A 12,373-nucleotide genomic window follows, 5' to 3' on the forward strand; every position below is an offset into this window, starting at 1 on the left:
AACATTTCCATTAGATGGCACTTGGCCATCACTTCTGATATTGAGGGAAAACAGCAAAATTGGCACTTGCAGGATTTACAGATTTATTGTGGCATGAATTTTTGTGAACTCATTTTGTTAGATGTACTGTGTGCCCTTACACATGTGTGAATATCTCACCTACACAGAGTGGAAAGTGAGGTCAGAATGACATGAAATATAAAAGGCACAGATGATCTGTGACATTCTATGGAAAAGCTAAAAGCACAAAAGATGAATGCACAGTGAGTCATTTACAACAGCAGTCATAGGTCTTAAAACCTATCTTTTCAACTGCTTTGCTGTTTTAACACCTTTGGCCATGTTAGCACTGTGCAATTGATTGAAGTTGTGAAAGGGTTACTGTGCTTACATCTAACAGTTTTCAAACTTTTATTTACCGTGGTCCGTTTGAGATCTCGGTGTATCACAACTTTGTTTTACAAATCAATGCATGTATGTAACTTATTTAAGTAACTATACTTTAGTCTTTCTAATTCAATGGATGGAGAAAAATAAAACAGCAACATTCCATTACGCCCCTTCAGCACTGGCATCATTATCAAAGCCAGCATCAAATTTGCAGACGATAGGCCAGGCTACTGAGAAAGGCCTCTTTTAACTGGACTCTAGGCAGTGTTGGTCTGTTTGATAATACAGACCTGCTTAAAACAGCCTTGATATATTGTCCTATTAAAAAATCAAATAGAGAACTAGGTATGGATATTATTGACTGCTTCACAGCCTTTTTGTGGTCCACCTGAATGAGACTCATTCTCCAGAGTTTGAAAACCTCTACATTGGCATGGTACAGAAATATCACAAACCTTTTTCAGCTCCTTGCTAATTACCATTCACCCCTTTGAATCCATGTGTAACATCTGCCAAAGGCAGTGGGGGAGGGTCCTAATCCACAAAAACTGCTACCGCAATCAGGATTGCAATCTTATACACACCTGGGGGTAAGTTTCTTTGAATCTCTTGAAGCTTACCACTAATGAGACATGCATAGGATTGCAGTGTAAATCTGTTTAGTCTTTAAGACGCTATAAGATCCTGAGCTATTTGTCTTCTGGAAATGATCCATAAGGCAAGATGAAATACATATGAAAGCTTCACATTTCATTGCTGAATAGCTTTGTGTATTGATTGGGTTAAAATGCTTTTCCAGTAAAAAAAAAATACATAGCATACTTCTGTCATGCTGCAGCTTTAACACTTTTGTGTTTGTATTATTAACATACATCATAAATGGTCAAATTTAATTAAATATATACTAACAAATATCAGTGATTCTCTTAAAAATTATTTTTCCAAACAGAAAATGTCTGTATCACATTTGCTGTTTAAATTTATTGCGATTTGTTTCCAGGAGAATGAAAGTTCATAATAACATATACTGGAATAAATTAGATAGTGACATATCTCAATCTCAGCCAAACAATACTGCTGTGTCTCCTTCCTGAATTATGTATGGGGTTTGTGTGTCTCCTTGTTGCAGCATTCCCAGAAACTATGTGAAAATATTTGTGAAATGTAGCCTTGAATTCATAATGGCCTGATTCAGACAATTTCCCAAAGCCTGGACCCATGCCATGAAGTATTTTTTTAAAAACAAAAATTCGCAAACCATGATTAGAGCTTTTCCTCCAGGCAGAATCGGAAACCCATGCTGAATCCCACTGGGGAAGGCAGAGCCATAACTACAGGAGGGATATTGAGGTTTTTTTGCCCTGGGTAAAGCCTCCAGAGGGGCATCATTGAGGCTCCCAGCCTGTATGTGCATGGGTGAGTGTGCCAAATTCGGTGTTTGACCTGGGTGGAATAAAGCCTAATTTCACCCCTGGGGAAGGACTGCAGCTTACTGCTAGCACATCTGCTTTGCATGCAGAAAGTCCCAGGTTCAGTATCTTCTGGTAGAGCTGTGAATGGTTCAGCTGAAACCATGGAGAGCCCCTGCTCTAGGTGGCTCAATGGTCTGACTCAGTATAAGGCAGGTTTCTATGTTCTATTGTTCAATAAGTTGCATTCCAAAACCAGGGTCCTTCATAGTACAGCTTCAATTATGCTAAAGGATGCTCTTGCAATGTTTTCATGAAGCCGGGAAGGCTGTAATTCTGCGCATGCGTATTTGGGGCAAGCCCTTCTGAATGCAGTGGGATTGACGTTCCAAGTAAGCATGCATAAGGTTGTGTTATCTGTGCGTTGCTATTATTGCCTACAGCTGTGGTCCTGAACACATTGTGCTGGAAGTAAGCTCTTACTGGATGAAGGCCCTTATGTTAATTACTGTTATAGGGTAGCACCTCCACACACCCATGCTCAGCTGGCTGGAGCGTGGTGCTGACAACAGTAAGGTTGCAGGCAGTGCTATTTTTCTAGGGAAAGAGGTGCCAGAACTCACCAGGAATGCCTCCCTTGTTCTCTTATAATGGCAATAGCACCCACCTGAGAGGTGCCGGAACTGAGTTCTGGCTGGAAAAAACCCTGGTTGCAGGTTGAGTCCCCGTAAGGGACAGATGTATATTCCTGCAATGCAGGGGGTTGGAAAAAACGAGCCTCAGGATCCCTTCCAATTCTATGATTGTATGAGATAGCTGTGTGTGTGTCTGTGTGTGTGTGTGTGTGTGTGAGAGAGAGAGAGAGAGAGAGAGAGAGAGAGAGAGAGAGAGAGAGAAGGTTATAATTCTGTTGTTTAAATGCTTTCAGACAAAAGTTGTTCTAACCACAGATCACATGCTTGGGCAGAAATCCTAAATACACATACTAGGAAATGAAATTTGCTTCAAAGTAATTCCTTTAGGAGTGGCATGTTGAAGCAGTAATTGCACCAAGACCCAGAGCATGGCCATAGCAATTTGTTCAGACCTTAACTGCCACTCAGTTAAAAATAGTTTTCAATTTCACAATGTTGAGAACGTGAAACGCACATTTTAGATTGTCTTTGAAAGGAAGAACTTAAAAGGTTTCTTGGTTACTGTTGCATTGCTGCAGCTGGGTAATGGGTGAATCATTGACCATTCTGGTTATAGTGACCTTACAGAAAGGAGGATTCTCTTACATTATTAGCATCATAAATAGGCAGTGCCATTAGACAATGGAATTACAAAAACAAAACTTTACCACATATACCTGTCAGGTTAGATTAAATTGTAATTGTCAACTTCAAATATATAGCTTTAAACGTCTCCCAGGCAACAGAATCTCAAGTGTGATTACTCAAAAGTAAGCCCTATCTGAGTTCAATCTGACTTCTTTCCTTGCAGGTGTGCTTAGTATTGCAGTCTGAACTCATCAAAAAACATGATTTATCAAGATGGGACTGAGTCATGGCAAGTCTTAGCTTCACACACTCCCCACCCTTCCAGTAGATATTTGAAAGCTTTCAGTCCCATTTTTATTCAGCACAGCTTGTCTTTTATTTGAACCTGACAAACTGTGGTTAGCCTTAACCATAGTTTGTTCATAAAGATTAACCACCATTTAGAATTTGAACAGAAAGCTAAGCTGCCATTGATATAAAATAAGTGAAAGCTTCTGATCTTACTGGAGGAGGAGAGGAGTGTGGGGAGGTGCACAACCCCAAGGCTCACTTAGATTAATTCCCGCTCACAATAAATCACAGTTTAGCACAACGTCTGAACACAGCTGCTTTGTCATTCTGCTTGTATCTCTCCATTTATATGCTTCAGTCAAACCTTTATCACTGGACATTGCAAATTCAGTTTCATAAACTGGTAATTATTAACTGCAAGGTAGTTGCTAGCTCAGTTGGTAGCGCATGAAACTCTTAATTTCAGGGTTGTGGGTTCAAGCCTCACATTGGGTGAAATATTGTTGTGTTGCAGTGTTGGATGAGATGACCCTGGTGGTTTCTCCCAGCCAGACAATTCTATGAAATCCATGTGCTTTTTTAGACTGCAGAAGAGGGTTCAGTGGGGTTGGAATTTTTGATACATGGTCATTGTAACCATGCCTTTAACTGCAAGTTAATGTGCAGACTTTAAGAGGCAATAATGTTTTATTTCCTTGTGAAAATCTTCACTGTGCTTGTGCTGGCTGGGGCTGATGGGAGCAGTTGCAGCCCAAATCAAGCCACATAAAGTCCCCAAATGAGCTGTGCTCTTGTCCTCAGGTTCCTTCTAGTGAAACGCAAATAGAGCAGACAGCCTTGGGGCTGTCCTTTGGAACAAATCTAGTTTATTATCCTTTGCAGATCCTACCAGGCAGATTCACCTAGCATAGAAGAAGTAACTTGCAAATAAGTACCTTTATATAAGAATTTGTTGATGCGTAAAGCCTAGGACTGCCAACTCATAGGCTGGGGGGGATGCCAGGCTACTCTGATACATTTACAAGTGTGTACAAGTGTGTACAAGTGTGTATCTGACCAAACTGCGGGAGGCAGTGGAAGACAGGCGTGCCTGGCGTGCTCTGGTCCATGGGGTCACGAAGAGTCGGACACGACTAAATGACTAAACAACAAGAAGTGTGTAGAAATCGGCCTTCGAAAATTTTCACAGCCTGAAAATAAACGTTATCTCCGACTGGTGTCTGTACATAGGACTTCTGTTAAAGATTCTTCAGTGCATATTTAACCCTAATAAATATACAGGCTTGCCAACAGCAAGTTATACTAATGACATTTTCTGGGGGGGATGTTTTCAAGAGTATTTTTAAGAGGCTGAATAGATGCAAAAATGGCAAGACAAAAGAGCTGTCCCAACAATGTAGGTTCATACCAATTTATCAAGCGATAGCATTGTGCACCTCATTTGAGCAAAAATGTCGAGAGAGCTGGGAAGATAAATTTTTTGCTTTCAGAAGTTGATTAAGATATGCGAGCTGTTGTCTCCAGTACTTTGAAGCCTGCCTACCAGAACTTTAACTGGGAAAAGGAGGAAGTAAATGAAACAGATAAAAGGCACAAAGCAGTTTTTCCCCCAAAAAAATAGCATGAGAAAAAAAGATTAGAAACCTGCACAGAGGCAAACAAAGGAGACATTTCTCTTAACAATCGGCATGTAGGTTTTTGTTTGTTTATTCTCTGACCAGTTTTTCTTGTTCCATCCTCTATTATTTCCAGGTACAGTAATCTCAAAAAACACATATAGGATAACAATCCCATTTAAACCAGTAGAGTAGGTTTCCCCAGTCACCTGCCTCACCCCAAGGATTCCAACAAAGAGTTGTTTAAAACCAACATCATGATTATTTGAATAACACGATCCAGCCATCCTCTTAACTCCATTTTCTAAGATGCACCGCTTCAGATCTATTTACTGTACATCCACTTCCGTCTTCATAATCTCCCACAAAGGCTATTGTCCATTGTTAAAGCACACGTCTCAAATTTCTGTTTTGCCCTGGTAATGCTGGGGGAGGGGATGTCTCCCTGAGACTTTAGTTTCAGTACATTTCTGAGCACAATTCAAAGTGTTGGTGCTGACCTTTAAAGCCTGTTATAGGAATTCTAAGGTCTCATATATATAAATCACATGTTCATAAACTTACAAGGCAATTACATTCCAAGTATATAAATAATAGTACAGGAGAGCAATCCTGAAGCCATTTTGACTCTTCCAGTGACCTCAAATATTCTCTGCATCGAGGAAGGAAATAGGAAAGCCTCCCCATTTTCCCTTTGCTCAAATCCTGTCTTAAGGGCGTGTTTGTGTATAAATAGGGTGAGCTTGTGACCTGGATTCAGGAACTAAGTATTTAGCATCTCAAAAGGAATGGCCAGGCTGCCCAAGTGGAGCAATCAGTGACCATTATCAGGTATTCTGACAAACAGGATTTCTGTGGTAGAGTGCCCTCTGTGATGTATTTCTGTTGGAGACCGCCTCCTTCTGTGATGTATGTATGATGTTTTGGGGGTGATCTTGAGCTACAGGGTGGGCAATTTCAAAAGTCTATATAAGCGCTTGCACACCATTGTTTGGGGTTCCTCTCCTCCCTCCCTGTGGGGGATCCTGTTGCAACAGTTTAATAAAGACCAGGCTTATTAGCTGCTTTGCTTCTCAATATTCTCTGGTTGGCCTCTGTTATTTTCTCCTACCAATAGGGAACCTACTCTACACAGGCTCTTGGATACCCCATAAGGGAAAAGGAGCAGTTGTTGTTTTTTCTTATAACAGTTCTAAATGGCCTCAGCCCAGTATACCTGAAGGAGTGCCTCCACCCTCATCATTCAGCCCAGACACCGAGGTCCAGCTCTGAGGATCTTCTGCTGGTTGCCTCCCTGCAAGAAGCAAAGTTACAGGGAACCAGGCAGAGGGCCTTCTTGGTAGTCTTGCCTGTCCTGTGGAACACCCTCCCATCAGAGGTCAAGGAGATTAAGAACTACATAACTTTTATAAGACAGTTGAAGGCAGCCCTATATTGGGAAGTTTTTAACGTTTGATGTTTTATTATGTTTTATATATGCTGTAAGCTGCCCAGAGTGGCTGGGGAAACGAGACCAGATGGGCGGGGTAATAATAATAATTATAGAAATAATAATAAAATATAATTATTATAATTATTATCGTAACAACAATAGCCAAGCCTTTTTTTGTCTGAGGGCCATATTAATCTTCGGTCAGCCCTTCAGGGGCCACATGCTTGTAATCAGCATGGCCAAAACAGGCACAGGCACCCCACATTCTCACACAAACACACTCATATGCCTTGTATAGGATAAACATAAATGCAGGGCACACCCACCCTCAGTGAATCTATGCAAATCAAGTCACTTCAGGGAGTGGATGGAGAATTGTACCCTTTCCTCTCATCAATTGCCATTTTGAGCGCTGTGATCTTACACGATTTCACACAATGTTTTCCCCCTGGGGAACAATAACACATTTTGGGATGCCACACAAGATCATGGCCCCCTAAAAAGCACTTTTTCAAGGGGGATCATGGTGTGAAATTGCCTGAGATCATGGGACCAAAAATGGCTGCCATCTTCCCGCAAGAGAAAAAATGGGACACTTATGGGGTATGGTATTTTTGAAGTGCTACAAGATCCAACAGCAGCAGTGAACCCAGACTGGTGCCCCCATCCTTGTGCATCCACTGTTGGGGGCGGGGAGAGTTGAATTCTGCATTGTTCTGGTACACAAGCGGTGCAATGGCTACACATCACTAGAACTAACCCTGGAAAACCACAGTTCTAAATGCATGGGGAACCTATATGGATACAAAAGACTGCACATGGGAGGTATTTGCCATGAGTTTCCACCGTCTCCCCCACCCTCCCAATGTTTATATTAGCGTAACTGTAGGGCCTGAAGAAAAACTGCATCAAAATGGGTTTCTCAATTTTTCAAAAAATGTAAACAATGGGGTGGTTCACAAACACCCAATGAAAAACTGTCAGGTGGTCAGCCTTCTCTGCTCTCATTAATGCTTGAGGCCGCGAGGAAGAAACATTATTAGATTAGGGTGACCTCCAGTCTGCAGAGCACAACTTAATCATAACATTTCTGTGAAAATCATTACAAGGGATGGCAGGCAAATGAAGTCAGGCTAATTAGAACGTTACCAGGCCACTTAGCGCTGCATAGCACACACACGCTTTAAAACCCAACAGCAAATTTACGGAGGGTGGGTTGGAGGAAATTGTTCTAAACCACAGTGCTCTGGAAAAGATTAGTTCTTACCTTCTTTTAAGCTAGAGAGAGACAAAGAAGATTTTTGTCGCAACAAATAAAGTGGTAGGACGGTGTCAGGAGTCAGGCATAGGTCAAGCAATAAAGCACCCAATGTCAGTGATGCTAACACTTTATTCAAAGAAACAAAACCAGCTCAGTCCTAGTGCTCACAGCAACCCATCCCAGGAGGTCTTGCCCCATTGAATCAGTTGCGAGGACTGAAGGTCCCCGCCTTTCCACCGCTCCCTAAGGCTCCTCTCTCAGTTCCTCAGAAAGCTAAGGTTCTGTTGTCCTGTATCTTGTGGCTCTATCCTCATCTGCCTCTGACCCTGCATTATTGCCCCATCACCAATCCCCTGGCTCTGAGCCTTATTCCCTTGGGGGTTCCCCAGCTGGTGTCTCCCTCTGCTCCTCAGCATCCAGCCACTCCATGACAGATAAAGCTGTTATTGGTACTGATGGCTTGCAGCCATCTCACTCCAGCTGCTACTGGTTCTAGTAGTGCTCTAAAAAGTACAAACAGGCTCTTCACTTTAAAAAAGGGTGCCTAGCTCTGCTGTCCATCACCGTTCCAAACAAACTGGTGGGTAAATTTATGCAGTGGCAGACCTTGGGTTCTGAAATTTCAGCGGCATAGGATCGCTGCCTTTAGAATCTTATAGCTGCTATTCTGTTTTATCATAATGAGAGCTTGATGATGGATTGCAACAATGGAATCCTAAGGCTGGATGACACCAGCAAGCAGGCAGAATGATAGATCTATTGCCTGCATGCCTCTAGAGCACAGCCAAGAAATGGGTGCCTGGATTCTACCTGCCTGCCACAGCACAACTTGGTTTGAGCTGTAAGTCTCCGTGTCTCGAGGACCCAGCTCCAGAAGTTGCTGTGCGATTCCCTCCCATCACCCCTGGCTGAGTCTGATGAGAGTTGAAATCCAAAAGATCTGGAGAGCCACAAGTTCTCCATCTCTTCTTTAGCTTGTATAGTGCAAAGGTCTGGGGCTCAATGACAAGTGGCAGCAGTCATTCCTCATCTCCTGAGCCATAATAAACTTAGCTTGAAACCAGTGTTACAATTTTGGGTTAATACATTCTTCAGCCAATTCCACAGCCTATGGAGTATGTCTAATTAATTTAATCATCACTCTTAGCAAGAGAGCATATTAGCTGCATGACCTCTCAGGATATCAGGATTAGCAGATTGCATAGAGGAGTTGCAGGGCACCGAGGAAATTGAATTAGCAAATGCTAACGAAGCTGGGGACTTTCCACACTTGTGAGCATGAGGGGGTTCTGTGCCTTGGGGATCAGGGACACCAGACGTATTCTTTGCCAGATTGTGCAATGTGGATATTTCCTTAGGGATGGGGAGTAAATATGCATTTGAGTTTTGTATTTATTGAGCAGCTTGTGATTCAAATGACCTAATTAACACACATACAGAGACAAAAATTCAAATGAAAATGCATACTGTTCCAGGAATCAATTGGCAGTTTCAGATTCAGCTTAATAAAGGATTTTAGTGCACCTGATTCTGTCTAGCATAAAAATTCTATTCTGATTTATGCCCACTGAATGAAGGTAGGTTAACTCTTAAATTCCCCCGCCCTCCTGGATCTCAGAGGCATGCCAATAATCTGCAGTAGTGTTTTGACACCATTGCACTGCTACTAGGGCAGGGTGTCTTCAGCAAAAACCCATATTGTGGCAGGACAGCAGCAGGGAGAAACAGGCAGAGATGAAGATGAGAGCTGAGGTGAAACTTTATCCTTGCCTACGGCTACTTCCTACCCCTGCGTCAGTGTAATGTCATACCTTGCAAAAGAGGTGCTATGAGTTAAAACCCTTCACACCATATATTGAAAGCACCTCAATACTGCTTTAACAGTCATGGTTTCCACCCAAATAATTCTGGGATCAGTAGTTTGCTAAGGGTGCTGACAGTTGTTAGGAGACAACGACTCCTCTCCCACAGCGATAATTCCTGGAGTGGTTTAGAGCTGGGATAGCTCAGTCAGTAGAGCATGAGACTCGTAATCTTAGGGTTGTGGGTTTGAGCCTCACATTGAGTGAAAGAGTCCTGTGTTGCAGGGGGTTGGACTAGATGACCCTCGTGGTCCCTTTCAACTCTAACAATCTGTGGTTCTATGGTTTAACAAGCAATACCTCTTCCCAGTAAACTTGGAATTGGCCCATGGGCCTGAATCTAGGGCACCATGAGGTGCCTCTGCAGCTGCCTCAGATGGCTGGGGGAGCATAAAAAAGGAACATGCTACCAGTAATTAGCAAAAGAACCCCAAAGTTTTCTGATGGTTTTTAAAATTATTTTAAATAAGACATTTTAACTGAGCACATTCCAAATTAAGATGAGGGCAGGAACTTGCTCATCACAGCACAGGAAAGGAGGAAAAGTTGCTGGTACAGCAGCGGATATTGGAAAACAGCAGCAGAGAGATTCAAGAAAAAGTTATAAATTGGAGGGTTGGGGAGGGAAACTCTGAAAGCACTACTTCCAACCTGAAATATGAAATGGGAGAACATTCAGTGCAGCCCTGAGGGCTACTAATATGCAGAGAGGTTTATTACGGTCATCAACTGTGTCCCATTTATATAAAATCCAGTAATTATATTATCTTGTCTGTGCACCGAAAGCATGCCACCCACTGTTCAGTGTTGCCGTGTTGTGGGCATGGCTCCAAAGGTTTTCTGGCTGCCAACTATGTTCAAGGTATGCAAGAGGTGCAAGGTCATGCATTGGCTCAATATATTGGACTTTGACTATCGGAAAGTTGAACTGTGTCTACAAGGCAAAAAATTAAATAAATGCTAGTACAGTGTTATCATTTTGTTCTCCAGTGCAGTGGTGGGAGTTCTCTATAATCCTCGTGAATCTTTTTAAGAGTCAAATTTAACATTGACCCATGCATCTCTAAGAGCAACTTAAATGTTCTAGCTGCACAGCACCATCCTGGGACCTGCTACTTGGACACAGTCAAATGCGACACAATGTTCATTTATTAATTTTATTTATAAAAAATCCTGATAGACCGTTATTCTTTTTTTATTAAAAACAAACAAACAAACCGAAAAAACCATAGCGGCTTACAACCATTGTACATAAAACTATATAAAATGTTAAAATCAGAAATCAGCTAACTGTTGTATTCTTAGTTGCCTGCATAAGCCCAATGGCACAGAAAACTTTTCAGTGGGCATTTAAAAATTGGAACGAAAGGTGCTTGCTGAATCTCTGTTGGCAGAGTATTCCACAATACCGAGCCAATGAAACTAAATGCTTGGGGGTTTTTTTGTTGTCAAATGAGCCTCACCAACTTGGGGAACAACCCATGATGCTCCTCTGTGACTGAGCTGGAATGTAAGGGTTCAGATGGTCCATTGAGGTACCCTGGACCTAAGTTGTTCAGTGCTTTGTAAATTACTATAAGGACCTTGAACCTGCTTTGGTAATAGATGGGCAGCCAGCATGCAGTTTTAACAATGGGGTCACATGCTCTGATGCCCCCATTGGCCACAGTCTAGCTGCCACATTCTGCACCAGCTGATGCATCCAAATCAGGCCCAAGGGCAGCCCCACAGAGAGTGCATGGCAGTAATCCAGCCTGTTGAGAACTTTCTATTATACATTATTATGAGACAGACAGAACAGCCACAGTTGGGCTTATCTGCTATGAAATGAACAAGTTTACAATTGTGTTTGAAGCTGGCCATAAGATGAAGTCTCATAAAGATGAAAATGGAGAACGCATCTCCTCAACATTCTAATTTCACCCTCTCTCCCCACAGCAGGTAATGAAATTATCTGCGAAGTTTCATGGTAATAAAAGGTTCTTATTTAATTAGCTCTATCTAGAGATGTGATATGCCTCCTGCCCTCCCCCCACCCCTCTTTATATCAAGAGAGAGGCTGGTGTTTTCAAGGTTGACGTGTATTATATAAAAACAGCAGAAATGAACAAATCCAGACACTCTGGTGTCTTCGGCTGAAGCAGTTCTCTAAGAATGAGCCAGCCAAAGTTGAGCACATTGAAGATTTCAGATGTCGTTTTGCAACTTCTGAGCATTGGTCAGGCTTGCTGGGGCTCATGGGATTTGGAGTCCAGAGACACCAGGAGAGCAGATTCATCACCCCCGATGTAAATAATAAAGCAAATTTGCATCTATCTGTTGACTTCACATAATTGATTCTTCTCCAACTAGCTATGGCAAGGGCATGATGCTTCATTTTTTTAAATTAAAATGGCCCTGGAAGTACAGCTACTTCATTTTCTGCTCCTTTATTTCCTTTCCAAGTAACAGTTGAAGAAGGAAAAAAGATATTAACATGTTAATCTTCAGAAAATAAAAGGTCAGCTTCAATATCCCAAAACCATCTGGGATTCATGTTTTCAAGATCCAAGTGTTCTTGCCAAAGCACAGGGTATGTCAGCTTCTGATGTCAGTTACCCTGCTTTGACTTTTCTTCTAGTTCAGCTGATACTGGAGTGGGGGGCAGCTGTTCAGGGCTAAACCATGAATAACTTTTCCTGTTCAGCTTTAGGGAGCCAGCCTTAGAGGGCTGGACTCAGGCGTAGGTCCACAACAGAAACAATAAATCACCCAAGGCCCAGTGCAGTCAAATCTTTATTAAAGGAGACAGACCACAGCTCAGAGCTAATAGTCTCAGCAATACTTCCTAGGCAGTCTTGCCCAAAGGAA

This window comes from Podarcis cretensis (assembly GCF_951804945.1).
Source record: "Podarcis cretensis genome assembly, chromosome: 3".
Classification (NCBI taxonomy): Eukaryota; Metazoa; Chordata; class Lepidosauria; order Squamata; family Lacertidae; genus Podarcis; species Podarcis cretensis.